The following is a 22,398-nucleotide window of genomic DNA, read 5'->3' on the forward strand; positions in this document are numbered from 1 at the left end:
TGGCACTTTGTCCGATCGGAATTCTCTACACATGATCGGAGTATGTCCGATCGGAGCATTTTGTCAGAAAATATTTCCGGCAAGTTGGAAAATTTGGTCCGACGAATATTACGACGGAAACAGTCCGATGCAGACCACACACAGTCGGAATATCCGACAAAACGCTCCGGTCGGACACATTCCGTTGGAATCTCCGATCGTGTGTACAAGGGCTAAGAAGTATTAAATGGTAAGATAAAAGTTAGTTTAATGTATATATTAGTTACTGTATTAGCTTTTTAATTTTGTCTGTTATTGGTATTTTGACTGCATGGGTGGCAAGTGTCCTTCGGGAAATATTTAGCACATTGTCCCATACATATACTGTATATTAACAAGTTCACTTTACCTATTTTCAACTTCAGTGTCTAATCTCAGGAGAGTTTTTTTAATGAATTGGCTGAGTTACTGTAAAATAAGCAATTACTTATGTTTATAGACATCATAATACAAACAAGGTGTGCAGCAGGTGTGCCTCTCATATAAATCAATATTCTTCTATACATTAGGGATGGATTTTCAGAGCTCGGAGGGCAATTATTATCAGAGTTTGCAAACATTTAGAATGAGGCCACAAGAATTCTTGGGAGGCTTCTGTATTTACATTGTTATACGTTATAAAAACAATTTTCTGCCTCTAGAGAAAAGTGCTTTTACGGGAGTGTGCCGAATGTAGAAGTGATATTTTGCTAACTGTAGGCTTACTTATCTACCATATTGTGCAAATGGCCATTGGAAATGGTGAATAAATTATTGACCAAAGTATATCTAAATACAGAAAAGTAGAATGACCCCCATAGCAAACCTTTGCAACAAAAGATGTTTTTATTGAATAAAATATCATATTCACAAACAAGCGATAAAATCAAGCGTGAAATTTTAAAAGTCCATCAGTAACATCGTCCAATATGGTCTGCTGGCCGGTAAACTTTAGTGGGATGAGAGTAGTCCAAAGTTAGCTGAGCTCTGAGGAAGAGGGGTCACCCTCGAAACACATCAGTTAATGGATCAGGGTAAAGGGCTAATGAAACTGGCCCTTTACCACATAATTGCTCCATCCAATGACAGAGCGATCACTTCAAACAAACCGAGATGTCTGCTTCAGTTCTCTCCTCTCCTCGCATGCTGTACCCACCGATCGGCACAGTGTGCGAGAAGAGGAGGAGGACTGCAGCAGTACTCACCCGTGCCTCACCCATGCCTCATTCATGCCCATCTGTGCCTCATTCATACCCATATGTCCCTCATTCATACCCATATGTGCCTCATTCATGCCCATCTGTGCCTCATTCATACCCATATGTGTCTCATTCATGCCCATCTCTGCCTCATTCATACCCATTTCTTTATCGTACATCATAGGACACAGATTCTCAAGTAATTACTTGATGGGATATAGGCCTACATTCAGGTGTTGACACTGGTATAACCAATACAGGAAGTTGACTCCCTTATATAACCCCTCCTCCTTCCAGGAGCACTCCGTTTTTTCGCCAGTGTCTAAGGTGTTTGTCACGAGTGAAGATGTGCTCCGCGGAGCTCCAGGAGGGATCCATTCTGGATTTAAAGAAACCTCCACAATCAGATCCATCCACGCCACTGAGGCCATAGGATGGTACCTGGACCTCGATGCAAGAACGAGGTTTTGCCTGTAATGCTTCTCTTTGAGGGCTGGACCCTAGGAACCAGGACTCTTTTTGGTCTTGCTACATTTCCTAACGTTGTCCTGAGGGGTGCTATACAAGGCTCAAAGGAGCGGAACCCCTTTTAAAAGGGCCCCAGTCTTTGAGCGTGTTTAACCACTTGCCGCCCGCCCTATTACAAATTGACGGTGGCAAAGTGGTTTCATAATCCTGATCGGACATCATATTACGTCCTCAGGATTATGAGCCGCTGCGCGCCCCGGGGGCGCGCATTGCGGCGATCGTTGTTGCGGGGTGTCAGTCTGACACCCTGCAACTACGATCTCGGTAAAGAGTCTCAGACGGAGACTCTTTACCACATGATCAGCTGTGTCCAATCATGGCTGATTGTTGTCTGACACCCTGCAACTACGATCTCGGTAAAGAGTCTCAGACGGAGACTCTTTACCACATGATCAGCTGTGTCCAATCACGGCTGATCACAGTGTAAATAGGAAGAGCCGGTGATCGGCTTTTCCTCACTCGCGTCTGTCAGACGCGAGTAGAGGAGAGCCGATCGGCTGCTCCTCTGACAGGGGGGGGGGCCTGTGCTGATTGATTATCAGCACAGCCCCCCCGAGGATGCCCACACTGGACCACCAGGGACACCACCAGACCAACAGGGATGCCCAGGATAAGGTATGCCACCCTAGACCACCAGGGATTCCAGTCAGTGCCACAATGGATGCCAATCAGTGCCCATAATGGATGCCAATCAGTGCCCACAATGGGCATCACTGATTGGCATGCATTATTGTTTGGCACTGATTGGCATCCCTTAGTAAAGTATATTATAATACAATGCCGCCTATCAGTTCCCATCCGTGCCGCCTATCAGTGCCCATCCATGCCACCTATCAGTGCCCATCTATGCCCACCTGTGCCGCCTACCCATGCCCACCTGTGCCGACTACCCATGCCCACCTGTGCCGCCTATCCATGCCCATCCATGCCGCCCATCCATGCCCATCCATGCCAGCTATCAGTGCCAATTTGTGCCACCTATCAGTGCCCATCTGTGTCGCCCATCAATGCCACCCATCAGTGCCGCCTATCAGTGCCCATCAGTGCCGCCTATCAGTGCCACATATCAGTGTCCATCAATGCCACCTCATCAGTGCCACTTCATTGGTGCCACCTCATCGGTGCCCATCAGTGCCGCCTTATCATTGCCCATCAGTGTATCCCCATCAGTGCCCATCAGTGGAGGAGAAAATTTACTTATTTACAAAGTTTTGAAACTGAAACAAAAAAAACCATTTTTTTTCAAAATTTTCGGTATTTTTTTATTTGTTTAGCAAAAAATAAAAACCGCAGAGGTGATCAAATACCACCAAAAGAAAGCTCTATTTGTGGGAAAAAAATGATAAAAATGTCATTTGGGTACAGTATAGCACGACCGCGTAATTGTCATTCAAAGTGCGAAAGCTTAAAATTGGTCTGGGCAGGAAGGTGTTGAAGTGGTTAAACACAGCCCACCATGATGGGTGAAAGTTGGATCTGTCTGTTAAATCAGCAGTATCCTGCAGCGTGGACAAGGTAAGGGAAGAAGCTTTGCTTTTTCCTTCAATATACCTTTTATATGCCTTATAAATGTCTCCTCTATAAGGAGTAACTTACACACTACCTATGATGTGTCTTAGTGCAGCTCTGTCTCAGAACATGTGTGGTCCCAGCGGCAGAGGGGGTTCTTACTTAACCACTTCCCACCCGGCCAATGCATATATACGGCCGGGTGGGAGCCGCCTGCTCCTGATAGGACGTTCAGGAACGTCATTCAGGAGCAGCGGGATCGCGCGCGCGCGCGCCCGCGCAGCGGCGCGATCCCGATGTGCTCGTGTCACCCGGACACGGCACATCTCAGATCGGCAGGAGGGCTCTGTGATTGGCCCTCCTGATCACATGACGGCCGTGTCCAATCACGGCCGTCATGTGATGTAAACAAACAGCCGGTTGCTAGGCAATCGGCTCTCCTCTCCTCACACGGAAGTCACCGCTGAGAAGAGGAGAGCAGAACGCTGCAGCCGGCTGATGATCAGTGAGTATGGGCTGCTTTTCACAGCTTTTTACTCACTGATCATCAGTGTAGTGTAAACACACAACACACCACACAGTGAAAACACAGTCCCCACATATGTCCCCAAAACACACATGTCCCCAAAACATACATGTCCCCAAATAATAAAAACACATGTCCCTAATAATAAAAACATGTCCCCCACATATGTCCCACTAAAATCACATGTCCCAATGATTATCTGCACACATATGTACGTGATCACCTGCACACATATGTACATGATCATTTGCGTACATATGTCCGTGATCACACAAACCAATTATTATACACTTAACGGAATTTTTTTTACCAAAAACATGTAGCAGAATACATTTTGGCTTAAATTTATGACAAAATTTGATTTTATTGGATTTCTTTTCAAATAGAAAAAAGAAAATATAGTTTTTTTCCCAAATTTCCGCTTTTTTTGCGCTTATATCGCAAAAAAAAAAACAGAGTCGTGAATAAATAACACCAAAATAAAGCTCTATTTGTGCGAACAAAATGATAACAATTTCATTTGGGTACAGTGTAGCATGACCGCGCAATTGTCACTGAAAGCGCTAGAGCGATGAAAGCTGAAAATTGGGCTGGGAAGGAAGGGGGTGAAAGTGCCCTGTATTGAAGTGGTTAAATAGATCTTGTGGGATTTGGTAATAAATACGGCAGTTGCTAATACAGAGATGTGTATAAACTTCTATATGGGCGGTGGCTGATTGGTTTGACGCAGCTGCTTTAGCTGCATTGTTTAACCACTTCCCGACCAGCGCACGACGATGTACGTCGACAGAATGGCACGGGCAGGCATATTGGCGTACAGGTACGTCCAATATTCGATGCCACCCTGCCATCGGGAGCGCGCCACCGGCGGCGCGCTCCCGCGCTGGTCGGGACCCCCGTGAGTCCGGTCGCGGGACCCGCAGACTCGATCGCCGCGGGCATCCCCGCGATCGTCTCACGGAGCGGCCGAATGGAGGAAATGCTGTGTAAACAACATTTTTCCATTCTGCCTAGCAACTAGTGACGCTGATCTCTGCTCCATGTGATTGGAGCAGAGATCAGTGTACACTAAATGAAAGCCCAACCCCCCCACAGTTAGTAACACACCCCTAGGAACACTTAACCCCTACACTGCCACCCACTGGTTAACCCCTTCACTGCCAGTGTCATTTACACAGGAATCACTGCATTTATATAGCAGTGATTACTGTATAAATGACAATGGTCCCAAAAATGTGTCAAAAATGTCCGATGGGTCCCCGACAATGTCGCAGTCACAATAAAAATCGCTGATCGCCGCCATTACTAGTAAAAAAAAAAATAATAAAAAATTATTAATAAAAATGCTATAAAACTATCCCTATTTTGTAAACGCTATAACTTTTGCGCAAACCAATCAATAATCGCTTATTGCGATTTTTTTTTACCAAAAATATGTAGAAGAATACGTATCGGCCTAAACTGAGGGAAAAAAATGTTTTTTTTATATATTTTTGGGGGATATTTATTATAACAAAAAGTAAAAAATAATGCGTTTTTTTCAAAATTGTCGCTCTATTTTTGTTTATAGCGCAAAAAATAAAAACCGCAGGGGTGATCAAATACCACCAAAAGAAAGCTCTATTTGTGGGAAAAAAAGGACGTTAATTTTGTTTGGGAGCCACGTCGCACGACCGCGCAATTGTCAGTTAAAGCGACGCAGTGCCGAATCGCAAAAAGTGGTCTGGTCTTTGACCAGCAAAATGGTCCGGGGCTGAAAGTGGTTAATTACAACCCAGCTCTTCCACCTAGTAACATTGGGAAACGCCCTATGCTTCTGTGGTTTTAAAAAACTCAGATTCAGTTGCTACCTCAAGTTCTTTGCAGGATCAAGCTGGAAATAAAATCGGTAATACTGGTAGCACCAGCATGGCCCAGGAGGTCATGGTACGCAGAGATCGTAAGGATGGCAGTGGAGGGTCCATGGCTCTTCCCACTAAGGCCAGACCTGCTATCTCAGGGGCCGATATTCCATCCTACTTTACCAACGCTAAATTTAATGGCTTGACTATGGAGACCCACATTCTGAATAAACGTGGGCTTTCCAGGTCAGTTATCACTACCGTATATACTCGAGTATAAGCCGAGATTTTCAGCCTCTTTTTTGAGGCTGAAAGTGCCCCCTCGGCTTATACTCGAGTCACCGCTGTCTGACTGCTCGATCAGCGTATCGAGCAGACAGACAGCGGACATTCTAAAATTCAAAAGCCGCGCCTCCGCCTTCGCCTGTGATAGGCGGAACACTGAATTTCCCAGCAGTCAGTGTTCCGCCTATCACGGACATCCGCTCATCCTCGTACTACCGACGAGGATGAAAGGATGTCCGTGATAGGCGGAACACAGGCTGCTGGGAAATTCAGTGTTCCGCCTATCACAGGCGAAGGCGGAGGCGCGGCTTTTGAATTTTAGAATGGCCGCCGAGAAGAGCGGCGATCCTGGAAGGACGGAGGAGGCTCGGGACGGCGGCTCGGGACGGCGGCTCGGGACGGAGGCTCGGGACGGAGGCTCGGGACGGCGGCTCGGGACGGCGGCTCGGGACGGAGGCTCGGGACACAGGTAGGCTGGACACACACACAAGGCTGCACGGACACACACACACAGGGATGGATGGATGGATGGACACACACACACAGGGATGGATGGATGGATGGATACACAGGGATGGATGGATGGATGGATGGACACACACAGGGATGGATGGATGGACGGACCCACACACAGGGATGGATGGATGGATGGACGGACACACACACAGGGATGGACGGACACACACACAGGGATGGACGGACACACAGGGATGGACAGCCATGTCTCACCCTCGGCTTATACACGAGTCAATAATTTTTCCAGTTTTTTTGGGGGTAAATTGGGGGCCTCGGCTTATATTCGGGTCGGCCTATACTCGAGTATATACGGTACTTTGATTAATGCTAGGAAGCCAGCTTCTAGAGCTATATATTATAGAGCCTGGAAAGCTTATGTTTCCTGGTGTGAGTCCAAGGGTTGGCACCCTCGGAGATATATCATAGGCAGAATTTTTACCTTTCTACAATTAAGCGTAGAGATGAAGTAGGCCCTGAGTACTATTAAGGGCCAAGTCTCAGCCTTATCAATTTTTATTTCAAAGACTGCTTGCTTTGCATTCTTTAGTCCGGGGTTTCATTCAAGGAGTGCTGCGGATTAATCCGCCAGTTAAATCACTCTTAGTCCCTTGGGACTTAAATTTAGTTTTGTCAGTGTTACAAAAACAGCCATTCGAACCGTTGCAGCAAGTTCCCTTAGTCCTTCTGACTAGGAAGCTGATATTTTCGTTTGCTATATCCTCAGCAAGGAGGATTTCAGAATTGGCTGCTCTTTCTTGTAAAGAATCATATTTGATTATTCATGAGGACAGAGTGGTGTTACGTCCTCGTCCAGGCTTTTTGCCAAAAGTGGTTTCAGGCTTTCATCTGAATGAAGATATTGTCCTGCCAGGGTTTTTTTTTCCCAAGACCTTGTTCCAGGGAAGAAAGGTCACTACATTGTCTTGATGTAGTGAGAGCAGTGAAAATGTATTTAAGAAAACTGCTCAGATTCGTAAGACTGATGTCTTATTTCTTCTGCCAGAGGGTCCTAAGAAGGGACAGGCAGCGTCAAAATCCACTGTCGCTAAGTGCATTTGGCAAGTTATAATTCAAACTTATGATTTAAAGGGAAAGATTCCCCCTTTTCAAGTTAAGGCGCACTCTACCAGAGCGGTTGGTGCTTCTTGGGCAGTGCCTCACCAGGCCTCCAGGTCTCAAATCTGCAGGGCCGCGACTTGGCCTTCAGTACATACATTTTCAAAATGTTATCAAGTGCATGTAAGATGGAATGAGGTTATCGCCTTCGGGTGCAGTGTGCTGCAGGCAGCAGTATAAGTCCTCAGGTCTGGGGGTTACCCTAGGGGTTGTTTCTCCCTCCCCTCAAGTAGCATTGCTATGGGACATCCCACCAAGTAATTACTTGAGGCTCTGTGCCCTATGATGTACGATAAAGAAAATAGGATTTTTAAAACAGCTTACCTGTAAAATCCTTTTCTTGGAGTACATCATAGGACACAGAGCTCCCGCCCCTCTGTTTTATGGGGTGAGAGTATATTGCTTATATTGCTTGGCTACAAAAACTGAGGTACTCCTGGAAGGAGGAGGGGTTATATAGGGGAGTCAACTTCCTGTATTGGTTATACCAGTGTCAACACCTGAAGGTAGGCCTATAACCCACTAAGTAAATACTTGAGACTCTGTGTCCTATGATGTACTCCAAGAAAAGGATTTTACAGGTAAGCTGTTTTAAAAATCCTATTATGTGCTTCATTCATACCCATCTGTGCTTCATTCGTGCCCATCTGTGCCTCATTCATGGCCATTGGGCGTCATTCATACCCATCTGTGCCTCATTCATGCCCATCTGTACGTCATTCATACCCATATATGCCTCATTCATGCCCATCTGTGCCTCATTCATACGCATATGTCCCTCATTCATGCCCATCTGTGCGTCATTCATACCCATCTGTGCGTCATTCATACCCATCTGTGCCTCATTCATGCCCATTTGTGCGTCATTCATGCCCATCTGTGTGCCATTCATGCCCATCTGTGCCTCATTAATGCCCATCTGTGCCTCATTCATACCCATCTGTGCCTCATTCATACCCATCTGTGCCTCATTCATGCCCATCTGTGCATCATTCATACCCACCTGTACCTCATTCATGTCCATCTGTGCCTCATTCATGCCCATCTGTGCCTCATTCATGCCCATCTGTGCTTCATTCATACCCATATGTGCTTCATTCATACCCATATGTGCCTCATTCGTGCCATCTGTGCCTCATTCATATCCATAAGTGCCTCATTCATGCCCACATGCACCTCATTCATACCCATATGTGCCTCATTCATGCCCATCTGTGCCTCATTCATATCCATCTGTGCCTCATTCATATCCATCTGTGCCTCATTCATACCCATCTGTGCCTCATTCATACCCATCTGTGCCTCATTCATACCCATATGTGCCTCATTCATGCCCATCTGTGCCTCATTCATATCCATTTGTGCCTCATTCATGCCAATCTGTGTGTCATTCATACCCATCTGTGCCTCATTCATATCCATCTGTGCCTCATTCATACCCATCTGTGCCTCATTCATACCCATATGTGCCTCATTCATACCCATATGTGCCTCATTCATGCCCATCTGTGCCTCATTCATGCCCATCTGTGCCTCATTCATATCCATTTGTGCCTCATTCATGCCAATCTGTGTGTCATTCATACCCATCTGTGCCTCATTCATACCTATATGTGCTTCATTCATATATGCCTCATTCATACCCATATGTGCCTCATTCATACCCATCTGTGCTTCAAAGTAGAAAACTGAGCCCCAGACTATGTATGACCACCTACTGGTCACCCTCCCCCAGGGATTGGCTGAGAACAAATACAGTATCTCACAAAAGTAAGTACACCCCTAACATTTTTGTGAACATTTTCTTCTATCTTTTCATGTGACAACACTGAAGAAATGACACTTGTCTACAATGTAAAGTAGTGAGTGTACAGCTTGTATAACAGTGTAAATTTGCTGTCCCCTCAAAATAACTCAACACACAGCCAATAATGTCTAAACCGCTGGCAACAAAAGTGAGTACACCCCTAAGTGGAAAATGTCCAAATTGGGCCCAATTAGCCATTTTCCATGTCATGTGACTCGTTAGTGTTACAAGGTCTCAGGTGTGAATGGGGAACAGGTGTGTTACATTTGGTGTTATCGCTCTCACTCTCTCATACTGGTCACTGGAAGTTCAACACGGCACCTCATGGCAAAGAACCCTCTGAGGATCTGAAAAAAGAATTGTTGCTCTACACAGAGATGGCCTAGGCCAGTGATGGCGAACCTTGGCACCCCAGATGTTTTGGAACTACATTTCCCATGATGCTCATGCACCCTGCAGTGTAGTTGAGCATCATGGGAAATGTAGTTCCAAAACATCTGGGGTGCCAAGGTTCGCCATCACTGGCCTAGGCTATAAGAAGATTGCCGAGACCCTGAAACTGAGCTGCAGCATGGTAGCCAAGACCATACAGCGGTTTTACAGGACAGGTTCCACTCAAAACAGGCCTCGCCATGGTCGATCAAAGAAGTTGAGGTCATGTGCTCAGCATCATATCCAGAGGTTGTCTTTGGGAAATAGACGTATGAGTGCTGCCAGCATTACTGCAGAGGTTGAAGGGGTGGGGGGGGGGGGGGTCAGCCTGTTAGTGCTTAGACCATACGCTGCACGCTGCATCAAATTGGTCTGCATGGCTGTCGTCCCAGAAGGAAGCCTCTTCTAAAGATGATGCACAAGAAAGCCCGCAAACAGTTTGCTGAAGACAAGCAGACTAAGGACATGGATTAATGGAAGATAAACTCCAGGTGAGGAGTACAAAGACAAGTGTGTGTTGCCTACAGTCAAGCATGGTGGTGGGAGTGTCATGGTCTGGGGCTGCATGAGTGGGGAGTGACGGTTCATTGAGGAACCATGAATGCCAACATGTACTGTGACGGACAGCAAATTTACACTGTTATACAAGCTGTACACTCACTACTTTACATTGTAGCAAAGTGTACATTTCTTCAGTGTTGTCACATGAAAAGATAGAATAAAATATTTACAAAAATGTGAGGGGTGTACTCACTTTTGTGAGATACTGTATGTGGTGAACTATGGTTGGATTAAGGACTCTTCAGGTGATTGTGGACTCTTTCACGACCCCGCTGATGCTGCCTAAATCAGCACAGCTGTTGGTTACTTCTGAAGCTTGAATGAATATCAGGTCTTAGTTTACAGCTTTTTAGTCTTTTTCTTATTTTGGCTTAAGCCTAAATTCCCATCGCTAAGTGCAGGAAATGATGCGAAGTCAGCATTCCACGATGAACGGCATCAATAGGAGAAGATGAAATGCAATCCCGTACTCGTCTGCTGAAAATCCCAACCCTTTATTAGTGTGGGATTGAATTTCATCTTTCTTCTACTGTCTCTAATAACTGACCGGAACGAATTTTCTCAATCTAATCCTATTGTGTTCCTTGAGACAGACTCACACCCACAGCACTTCCACTCACATAGGTATGAACAATAGTGATGGCCGAACGGTTCGCCCAGCGGTCGTTTCGCGGCGAATTTCGGTCGTTCGCAGTCCGCTCGTTCGCTCGCCTTTTCCCGTCGTTCGCCCCGGCGGACTTACGTGTTTAATGTGTAAAAGAACTTTGACCTATGATGACACATCCATCATGGGGTACAGGCCAGCCAATTGAGACATGACAGCACATGGACACTTGGACATTCCCCCTAACCTATAAATACACCCGATCCGGCGGCCATTTTACATTCTTTCTTCTGTCACTATAGGGAAAGGTTGCTGTGTGGAGTAGGGACAGATAAAACGCTAGCTATTTGGTACACAAAAGTTCTTTTCAGGACTGGTATAGGTGTTAGGTGTATATAGGTTTGCTGTGCTACTGATTCTTGCAGCAGCCTGAGTGTCTTTTGTCAGTTTAGAGAAAGGGAAAGGACAGTGTGTGCTACAGGGAGAGTCAGTTTAGTCTTTCATCATCATCATCATCATCATCATCATCATCATTAGCTGTTACTATCAGGTCCACAAAAGAGCTGTTCCAGTAACCACTAATCGTTCCAGTCTCCTCTTTTTTGCCACTTTGTATAGGGACAGGAAGGAAGCAGTGTGTCAGGCAGTGAGGGTCAGTTTAAAGACTTGCTGTTACTATTAGTTCCACAAAGGTTCTTTTCAGGACTGGTATCAGTGGTACGGTAATAGGCTTGTACACGTATAATATTCTTTCTTCCAAATATAGAAAGAATATTATACTTGACTGCTGCCCTTCTGCTGCAGTCTGCTAATCAGTCACAACTCACTTGTTCCACAAAGCTCCTTATAAATAAGGATTGGTAACTTGGTCTGTCTAGGGTGCTACAGTACATAGTGTTGAGTGCAGTACAGTCTGCTGTTCTGTAAGGACCGCTATCGGTCCACAATAGATAGGGTTGAGGTGCACCACTGCTGACCGCTGCCCTATACTGCAGCAGTCCTTCATTGGTATAGGGACTGACGTACAGTCTGCTAATCACTAACACACAACCTGCTTGGTCCACAAAAGTTCTTATAAGGACTGGTAACTTGGTCTAGGGTGCTACAGTACATAGGGTTGAGTGCGGTACAGTCTGCTGTTCTGTAAGGACCGCTATCGGTCCACAATAGATAGGGTTGAGGTGCACTACTGCTGACTGCTGCCCTATACTGCAGCAGTCCTTCATTGGTATAGGGACTGACGTACAGTCTGCTAATCACTAACACACAACCTGCTTGGTCCACAAAAGTTCTTATAAGGACTGGTAACTTGGTCTAGGGTGCTACAGTACATAGGTTTGAGTGCGGTACAGTCTGCTGTTCTGTAAGGACCGCTATCGGTCCACAATAGATAGGGTTGAGGTGCACCACTGCTGACTGCTGCCCTATACTGCAGCAGTCCTTCAGCAGTATAGGGAATGACGTACAGTCTGCTAATCACTAACACACAACCTGCTTGGTCCACAAAAGTTCCTATAAGGACTGGTAACTTGGTCTAGGGTGCTACAGTACATAGGGTTGAGTGCGGTACAGTCTGCTGTTCTGTAAGGACCGCTATCGGTCCACAATAGATAGGGTTGAGGTGCACCACTGCTGACCGCTTCCCTATACTGCAGCAGTCCTTCAGCGGTATAGGGACTGACGTACAGTCTGCTAATCACTAACACACAACCTGCTTGGTCCACAAAAGTTCCTATAAGGACTGGTAACTTGGTCTAGGGTGCTACAGTACATAGGGTTGAGTGCGGTACAGTCTGCTGTTCTGTAAGGACCGCTATCGGTCCACAATAGATAGGGTTGAGGTGCACCACTGCTGACCGCTGCCCTATACTGCAGCAGTCCTTCATTGGTATAGGGACTGATGTACAGTCTGCTAATCACTAACACACAACCTGCTTGGTCCACAAAAGTTCTTATAAGGACTGGTAACTTGGTCTAGGGTGCTACAGTACATAGGGTTGAGTGCGGTACAGTCTGCTGTTCTGTAAGGACCGCTATCGGTCCACAATAGATAGGGTTGAGGTGCACTACTGCTGACTGCTGCCCTATACTGCAGCAGTCCTTCATTGGTATAGGGACTGACGTACAGTCTGCTAATCACTAACACACAACCTGCTTGGTCCACAAAAGTTCTTATAAGGACTGGTAACTTGGTCTAGGGTGCTACAGTACATAGGGTTGAGTGCGGTACAGTCTGCTGTTCTGTAAGGACCGCTATCGGTCCACAATAGATAGGGTTGAGGTGCACCACTGCTGACCGCTTCCCTATACTGCAGCAGTCCTTCAGCGGTATAGGGACTGACGTACAGTCTGCTAATCACTAACACACAACCTGCTTAGTCCACAAAAGTTCCTATAAGGACTGGTAACTTGGTCTAGGGTGCTACAGTACATAGGGTTGAGTGCGGTACAGTCTGCTGTTCTGTAAGGACCGCTATCGGTCCACAATAGATAGGGTTGAGGTGCACCACTGCTGACCGCTGCCCTATACTGCAGCAGTCCTTCAGCAGTATAGGGACTGATGTACAGTCTGCTAATCACTAACACACAACCTGCTTGGTCCACAAAAGTTCCTATAAGGACTGGTAACTTGGTCTAAGGTGCTACAGTACATAGGGTTGAGTGCGGTACAGTCTGCTGTTCTGTAAGGACCGCTATCGGTCCACAATAGATAGGGTTGAGGTGCACTACTGCTGACTGCTGCCCTATACTGCAGCAGTCCTTCATTGGTATAGGGACTGACGTACAGTCTGCTAATCACTAACACACAACCTGCTTGGTCCACAAAAGTTCTTATAAGGACTGGTAACTTGGTCTAGGGTGCTACAGTACATAGGGTTGAGTGCGGTACAGTCTGCTGTTCTGTAAGGACCGCTATCGGTCCACAATAGATAGGGTTGAGGTGCACTACTGCTGACTGCTGCCCTATACTGCAGCAGTCCTTCATTGGTATAGGGACTAGGAGTTTTGTCACAGGGTGATTTAAAAAATGACAGGCAGAGGAAGAGGCAGGCCCTTGCGCAGGGGTGGTAGGGGTAGGGCAGGAGCAACAGCCTTGAGCCAAAGTGGGAAGTTGCAGAAGGGGCTGTCACGTACCTGGTGGTGGGAGCCCGGAGTGCAGGGAGCGGCCTCTCGTAAGCCTCTGGCTCGAGACCCCCTGGGAGTGAGAACAGGGGTTCTGGAGGGCAGAGGGCACAAGTGCCAAGTCCGTGTAGGTGGGCCTGGTCCAGGAACTGGCGTCAGACAGCAGTGGATGAAGACAGGTGACTCTGGAACGGCTGGAGGTCAGCAGCTGGCAGCAAGCAGGTGGAGACAGGTGACTCTGGAACGGCTGGAGGTCAGCAGCTGGCAGCAAGCAGGTGGGCACACCGGAAGGGCTGACAGGCAGGCGACAGGCAGCGGTGGTCACAAAACACGGACTGGAACAGCAGGCAGAAGCGGGATAAACACAAGCCGGGTCGTCAACGGGCTGGCAGCAGAGGTACCGAAGGAGAAGGCAGAAGAATAGTCAGGAGGTCCGAAGGTCAGGGCTGGCAGCAGGCAGGATAATCAGGAACAAGCCGAAGTAGATCAGAGACAGGAACAATCAGGTAATCAGAGGCAACTCTCAGGAACGCTGTAGACAGGACAGCAACGGGCCACTAGAATGAATCACTTAAGAAGCCTTCTGGGCGCCAAGGGCGATCGCACGGCACGTCCGTTCGCGCCCACGTCAAACCGTGCAACCGACCGTGACCCCGCGCACCCGTGTGCGCACGTTTGCAACCCTGCGCACCCGCGTGCGCCCGATCGTACCTGCTCGCACCCGCGTGCGTCCGTTCGCGCTAACGCGCGCCCGGGAAGACCTATCAGCGCTCAACGGACCAACATTGTGGGTAAGTCTTCCACGGGCTGCTGGGACTCGGGACCGACCATGACATTGCCCCCCCCAAGGGGCAGCCTCCGGATGCCCAATTGGGCCATTTTACCAGGATGGGCCCTTCTGAAGGCGAGAATCAATCTTCTGGCATGAAGGTTGGATTCAGGTTCCCAAGAATTCTCTTCAGGTCCGTACCCTTTCCACTTTACCAGGAATTGGACTTGATTCCGTCTACGCCTGCAGTCCAAGATAGACTCCACCTCGTACTCGACTTCACCATCGACGACCACAGGTTCAGGTGGGACAATCCTCCGACTGACGAAGGGGTCCGGAACGGCTGGCTTGAGTAACGCCACATGGAATACGGGGTGAATCCGGAATGACTCAGGCAATTTCAGCTCAAAAGCTACATCGTTAATCTTCTTTACAATTGGGAAGGGACCCACAAACCTTGGCCCCAACTTCTTAGTAGGGCAGGCCATCTTCAGGTTCAATGTGGAGAGCCACACCTGGTCCCCAACCTTAAGTTCAAGCTCCCCCCTTCTCTTCCTGTCAAAAATTTCTTAATTATGTCTTTGGGTCTTTGCCATGGTCTCCTGCAGAAGCTTGTTATTGGCACTAAAGAAGTCGATATTCTCCTGGACTGCTGGTACCGGGCTTTCAGGCAGGTCTTGGGACAAGAATGAGGGGTGGAAGCCGTAATTGGCGAAGAATGGAGACTGACTAGTGGCAGAGTGGATGGAGTTGTTATAGGCGAACTCCGCTAACGGGAGCAAGGAAGTCCAGTTGTCCTGGGAAAAGGACGAGAAGCAGCGTAAGTATTGCTCCAGCGTCTGGTTCGTCCGTTCTGTTTGCCCATTGGTCTGTGGGTGGTAGGCAGACGAAAGACAGAGATCAATCTTCAAAGCCCTGCAGAGTGCTCTCCAAAACTTGGACGTGAACTGCACACCCCGATCCGAGATAATGTTTGCGGGGACACCGTGCAGCCTCACGATCTCTTTAATAAAAACCTCAGCGGTCTCTGAAGCGGACGGGGTGCCCTTCATCGGCAGGAAGTGGGCCATCTTGGTTAGCCTATCCACCACCACGAAGATTGTGGAGTGGCCTTCTGATGGAGGAAGCTCTACGATGAAATCCATCTAAATCATTCGCCAAGGCCTCCCTGGAACAGGTAATGGTTTCATCAGACCCCAGGCCCTGGACTTGCTGCTTTTATTACGGATGCAAATGGCACAAGCCTCCACATACCTCTTGCAGTCGGATCTCAGCTGGGGCCACCAAAAGGTGCGCTGGACCAACTCGGTGGTCTTGAGGGCGCCGAAATGGCCGGCCAACGGGTGGTCATGACATGCACTGAGGACTGGCACCCGAGCCTCCTGGGGGACAAAAATTTTGTCTTCATGCCAGAGAAGTTCATCTTGGGTCAGAAGTGTGACATTAGGTGGAGGAGTGGCACCAACGGAGACTTGCTTAATCAGGGACAACAAATCGGCCTGAAGAAGAAGAAAGTTCCCTGAGGCCAGGATGGTATCCGGATGTGGAGAGGTCTCTGGCTCATTGTACATTCGGGACAGGGCGTCCGGTTTGGTGTTCTTGGAACCCGGACGATAAGTTATGTGGAACAGAAACCTGGAAAAGAAAAGAGCCCATCTAGCCTGGCGTGGCTTCAACCTCTTGGCGGACTTCAAGTATTCCAGGTTTCTGTGATCCGTGTAGATGAGGATTGGATGCGTAGCTCCCTCCAGTAGGTAACGCCATTCCTCGAGGGCCGCTTTAATGGCCAATAGCTCTCGATCTCCGACATCATAATTTGCCTCAGCTTCAGTTAGCTTGCGGGAGAAGAATGCTACTGGGTGCAAGCGGGCCCTAGGCCCATGTCTCTGGGAGAGAATCGCCCCAACCGCGATCTCAGAGGCATCAACCTCTAAGATATAGGGCCGGGTTGGATCAGGGTGTTTGAGGATGGAAGCCGACACAAATAAGTCCTTCAGGGTAGAGAAGGCTTCCTGAGCCTCTGGAGACCATTGAAACTTCAGACTCTGCCTGGTCAGTCTGGTGATGGGGGCTATAATAGTAGAAAACCCCTTAATAAATTTCCTATAGAAATTTGCGAATCCCACGAAACGCTGGACCCCTTTTCTGTCAGTGGGAGCGGGCCAATCCCGGATAGCGGAGACCTTCTGAGGGTCCATCTCGATGCCATCTACAGAAATTATCAGCCCCAGGAATTGAATACTTGATTGCTCAAAGGTACATTTCTCCGGCTTGGCGTATAACCCATGCAGACGAAGTCGGGATAGTACCTTCCTGACATGCTCCCGGTGTTCTGCCAGGGAAGAGGAGAAGATCAGGATGTCGTCCAAGTAGGTAATGACGAACAGGTCTAGGTAGTCCCTGAAAATATCATTGATAAAGTGCTGGAACGTGGCGGGAGCGTTACATAAACCGAAGGGCATGACAAGGTACTCGAAGTGCCCGAAGCGAGTACGAAAGGCAGTCTTCCACTCGTCGCCATCACGGATGCGGACCAGATTGTAAGCCCCCCGGAGATCTAGTTTTGAAAATACTGCCGCTGACCCCAGTCTCTGAAAAAGCTCCGGCACGAGTGGTAGGGGATAACGGTTCTTGATCGTTATTTTATTAAGGTCCCGGTAGTCAACGCAGGGGCGCAGGGTCTGGTCCTTTTTTTCTACGAAAAAGATCCCTGCTCCCGCCGGTGAAGTGGAGGGACGAATAAATCCCTTCCTGAGATTATCGTCCAGGTAGGACTTCAAGGTCACCAACTCAGTCTCTGATAGCGGAAAGATCCTCCCAAAGGGAATTTCTGCCCCAGGAAGTAATTCAATGGGACAGTCGTATGGCCTGTGAGGGGGTAAGGTCTCTGCACCCTTTTTGCTAAACACATCTAGGTAATCATGGTAGGCAGCAGGTACAACTTGGCGGGTTTCTTCGTCAACTTCCAGACAGAGCAAAGAAGAAGAAGAGGCCTGGTCGGTTCCCGACAGACAGTGTTGGAGGCAGTAAGGTGATGGAAATCTCAGCTCCCCGGTGGTCCAGTCAACAAGGGGGTTATGTGCCCTCAGCCAGGGCATGCCGAGAATGATAGGGAAGAGAGGAGAAGTGATAATGTCCAGACAGAGTAATTCTTGATGGGTTCCGGCAATAGTGGTTAACAGGGGCTGAGTCTGCTGGGTAACAGGTCCGGACTTGAGGGCGGAACCATCGGCCAGATGTATAGAAAGTCCCCTTGCCCTGGGCCGAAGTGGGATGTTATGTTTAGAGGCAAAGGTTAGGTCCATAAAGCCACTGCAAGCACCTGAGTCAATAATGGCGTTGGTCTGGACGTTCCCTCCTGGTAGCTGCAAGGAAATGGACACAGTCAAATGGGAGGCAGCACTAGGACAGTCTAATGTAAGGGCAGGAGAAACGAAGAGGGACTTACGGAGCTTAGCAGGGCAATTGCGCACGAAATGTCCAGACCCACCACAGTAGAGGCAGAGATTTCCTTCCCGGCGGCGCTGGCGTTCTTCAGGCGTTAAGGAAGGCCGGAGTAAACCCAGCTGCATGGGCTCAGGGAGGTCTTGACTGGTCGTGGTGACAGCAGGAGGGGTGAGATGAGGAGAGCTGGGTACTCGAGGAAGCATCCATACTGGACGAGAAGTGGTTGAAGACCACTCCAGGCGGCGTTCTCTCAGCCGTCTGTCTATTTGGATTGCCAGTTCCACTAAGGCTTCTAGAGTCTCTGGGATGCCCACTCGGGCGAGCTCATCCTTCAACGGTTCCGATAGGCCCATCCGGAACTGATAACGTAATGCCGCATTATTCCAGTCCGTGTCAGAGCTCCAGCGTCGGAACTCCGACACGTAGTCCTCTACAGGCCGGCGACCTTGCTGCAGCGAATGCAGGGCTGCTTCAGCGGTGGCGGTTAGCTGTGGGTCTTCGTACAACCGCGACATGGCCTGGAAGAAGATGTCCAAGGTTTCAAGGGAATGATCCTTCTTTTCAAGTAGACGGTGGGCCCAAGACTGAGGTTCACCGGTTAGCAAAGAGATCACATAGCCTACCTTGGTGGCCTCGAGGGAGAAGGTCCTCGGCTGTAGAGCAAAGAACAGTTCACATGAGTTCCGAAAAGACCGGAATTTCCCTCGATCTCCGGAAAATCTCTCGGGTGTAGGCACCCTGGGTTCGGGTGGCAGCATTACTACAGCAGGAGTAGCAGAAGATCCGGAAGAAGCAGGAGAGGAGGCGGACAGGGCCTGGACCCGTTCCTCCAGTTGACTGTAGCCCTCCTGTAAACTCTTCACTGCTTGAGTGAGGCCTGCGAGATGGTGGCAAAGTTCGTCCATTGGAGACGCTCCCTGCGTGGGCTCGGACATGGCTGTCCTGTACTGTCACGTACCTGGTGGTGGGAGCCCGGAGTGCAGGGAGCGGCCTCTCGTAAGCCTCTGGCTCGAGACCCCCTGGGAGTGAGAACAGGGGTTCTGGAGGGCAGAGGGCACAAGTGCCAAGTCCGTGTAGGTGGGCCTGGTCCAGGAACTGGCGTCAGACAGCAGTGGATGAAGACAGGTGACTCTGGAACGGCTGGAGGTCAGCAGCTGGCAGCAAGCAGGTGGAGACAGGTGACTCTGGAACGGCTGGAGGTCAGCAGCTGGCAGCAAGCAGGTGGGCACACCGGAAGGGCTGACAGGCAGGCGACAGGCAGCGGTGGTCACAAAACACGGACTGGAACAGCAGGCAGAAGCGGGGTAAACACAAGCCGGGTCGTCAACGGGCTGGCAGCAGAGGTACCGAAGGAGAAGGCAGAAGAATAGTCAGGAGGTCCGAAGGTCAGGGCTGGCAGCAGGCAGGATAATCAGGAACAAGCCGAAGTAGATCAGAGACAGGAACAATCAGGTAATCAGAGGCAACTCTCAGGAACGCTGTAGACAGGACAGCAACGGGCCACTAGAATGAATCACTTAAGAAGCCTTCTGGGCGCCAAGGGCGATCGCACGGCACGTCCGTTCGCGCCCACGTCAAACCGTGCAACCGACCGTGACCCCGCGCACCCGCGTGCGCACGTTTGCAACCCTGCGCACCCGCGTGCGCCCGATCGTACCTGCTCGCACCCGCGTGCGTCCGTTCGCGCTAACGCGCGCCCGGGAAGACCTATCAGCGCTCAACGGACCAACATTGTGGGTAAGTCTTCCACGGGCTGCTGGGACTCGGGACCGACCATGACAGGTGCGTTCAATTACTTTAAAGGACGCACCAGACTTGGTTGAGTGGCTCACTCAGCCTTACTCTTCTGCACCCTCCTCATCCTCTCGATCTGCACCCTCTTCTTCAATCTCTGCTATGTGCACCCCCAAAGCCACTACCACCAACAACACCACCACCACCACCACATACCTTCCGCTTGAGTCACAGGAATTACTTTCCGATCCATATCAAGAGGACATTTCTGATGCGCAGCCACTCTTGGTATTGGATCAGGAAGAGGAGGTAGCAACAACCGCTACTCAGCAGTCTGACGACAGTACCCAGATCAGCCCAAGGAGGAGGTTGGTCCCCGGTGTTGCTGCCTACTCCGAGATCTCTACTTATAGCGGTGGGGAAGGTGACGTTGATGATGACGTGTCTAGTGATTTCACGTGGGTGCCCACAAGAGAGGAAGAGGAGGGGAGTTCAGAGGGAGATATGGACCAGCAGATAGGGAGGAGAAGCAGGAATAACTTACATTGCACAGGAGGGACAAAGCAGACTGCAAATGTATCAGGAGCGAGTCATTGACCATGTACGGTCACATCTGGCGCTCCCAGGACACCGGCACATGGCTCTGCAGTGTGGGCTTTTTTAACGTGTCCGCTGCTGACAATAGCGTTGCCATCTGCAATCTTTGCAGTCAACGCATTAGTCGCGGTAAGCCCAACACTCACCTAGGGACGACCGCCTTAAGAAGGCACATGAACAGCCATCACCGAGCCCAGTGGGAGCAACGGAACACACAAAGCCACACTGCAGGCTCTCACCGTCCAGCCTCGTCTTCTACTTCTCCTTCTCCTCTCTCCTCACAATTGTCCTCCACTCCACCTTCCATCACGCCAAGCTCACGTTTTCTGCAAAAAGGCAGGCTTCCGTGGGCCTAATGTTCGAGCGTAAAAAAATGATGACGCCGGATAACCCTCTTGCCCAACGGTTGACGGCTGGCTTGTCAGAACTGATAGCCCGCCAGCTACTGCCATATAAACTGGTGGACTCGGAGGCCTTTCGCAAATTTGTGGCCATTGGAACACCACAATGGAAGGTCCCAGGAAGGAAGTATTTCACAGAGAAGGGCATCCCAGAGCTATATGGCCATGTTCAGTGAATGTATCTCTGGCACACAGTGTCGGTGCCAAGATACATCTGACCACAGACACGTGGTCTAGCAAACACGGGCAGGGAAGGTATATCAATTTTACTGCCCACTGGGTGAACCTTCTGATGGCCGTCAAGCATGTAACCCGTGGCACCCGTGTAGATTTGGTTTTACCGCCACGGATTGCATGCAGGCCTGACTCTTCTTCTCCTCCTCCTCCTACTCCATCCTCCTCCCTCTCTTCCTCAGCTGCCTCCTCCTTTTCCGCTGCTAGCGTCTCTTCCGCTGCACCGCCCAAGCTCCCCAGAACCTATTCCACATGCCAGGTGAGACGTTGCCATGCCGTGCTGCGTCTGTTGTGCCTGGAAGCCAAGAGCCACACTGGCCCGGCACTCCTTTCAGCTTTGCGTTCACAGGCAGATCAGTGGCTAACACCGCTCAATTTGACAGTTGGTAAAGTGGTGTGTGACAACGGTGCCAATCTGCTTAGCGCATTGAAACAGGGCAAAATCACGCACGTGCCATGCATGACACACGTCTTAAACTTGGTCGTGCAGCGATTCCTTGTCAAATACCCTGGGGTCCAGGACATCTTGCGGCAGGCAAGAAAAATCTCGGCCCATTTCAGAAGATCTTACACGGCCATGGCTCGCCTTGCTGACATTCAGCGGCGACACCATCTGCCGGTCAGACGTCTTATTTGCGATTGCCCGACGCGATGGAACTCAACCTTCTATATGCTTGATAGGCTGCTCCAGCAGAAACGTGCAGTTAACGTCTACCTGTATGAACTCTGCGAAAGAAACGGTTCTGGGGAGCTGGGGGTTTTTTCACCGCGCCAGTGGCTGCTCATGCGCGACGCATGCAGACTTCTGCGCCCATTTGAGGAGATCACCAAACTGGTCAGTCGCAGCCATGGCGCCATCAGTGACATGGTACCTTATGCCTTCTTTATGGAGTGTGCATTGCGTCGTGTCATTGATCAGGCTGTGGAGGAGCAGGAGCGGGAAGATGAGGAAGTCGCAATGCTGGATGAATTCCCAGGGGGGGCTACTCTATCTGAGACAAGTCAACAACAGGAGTCTGAAGAGGAGTCAGAGGAGGATGGTGCCGGGGCGGATGAGGAGGAGCAAGAAGAGCATGCTTTAAACCTTTCTGGGATCCCTGTTGTGCGTGGATGGGGAGAGGAGAATGAAGAGGACGACATTATCCTGGATG

This window comes from Lithobates pipiens, unplaced genomic scaffold (assembly GCF_037356315.1).
Source record: "Lithobates pipiens isolate NorthernLeopardFrog02 unplaced genomic scaffold, aLitPip1_a1.2 Scaffold_19, whole genome shotgun sequence".
Taxonomy (NCBI): domain Eukaryota; kingdom Metazoa; phylum Chordata; class Amphibia; order Anura; family Ranidae; genus Lithobates; species Lithobates pipiens.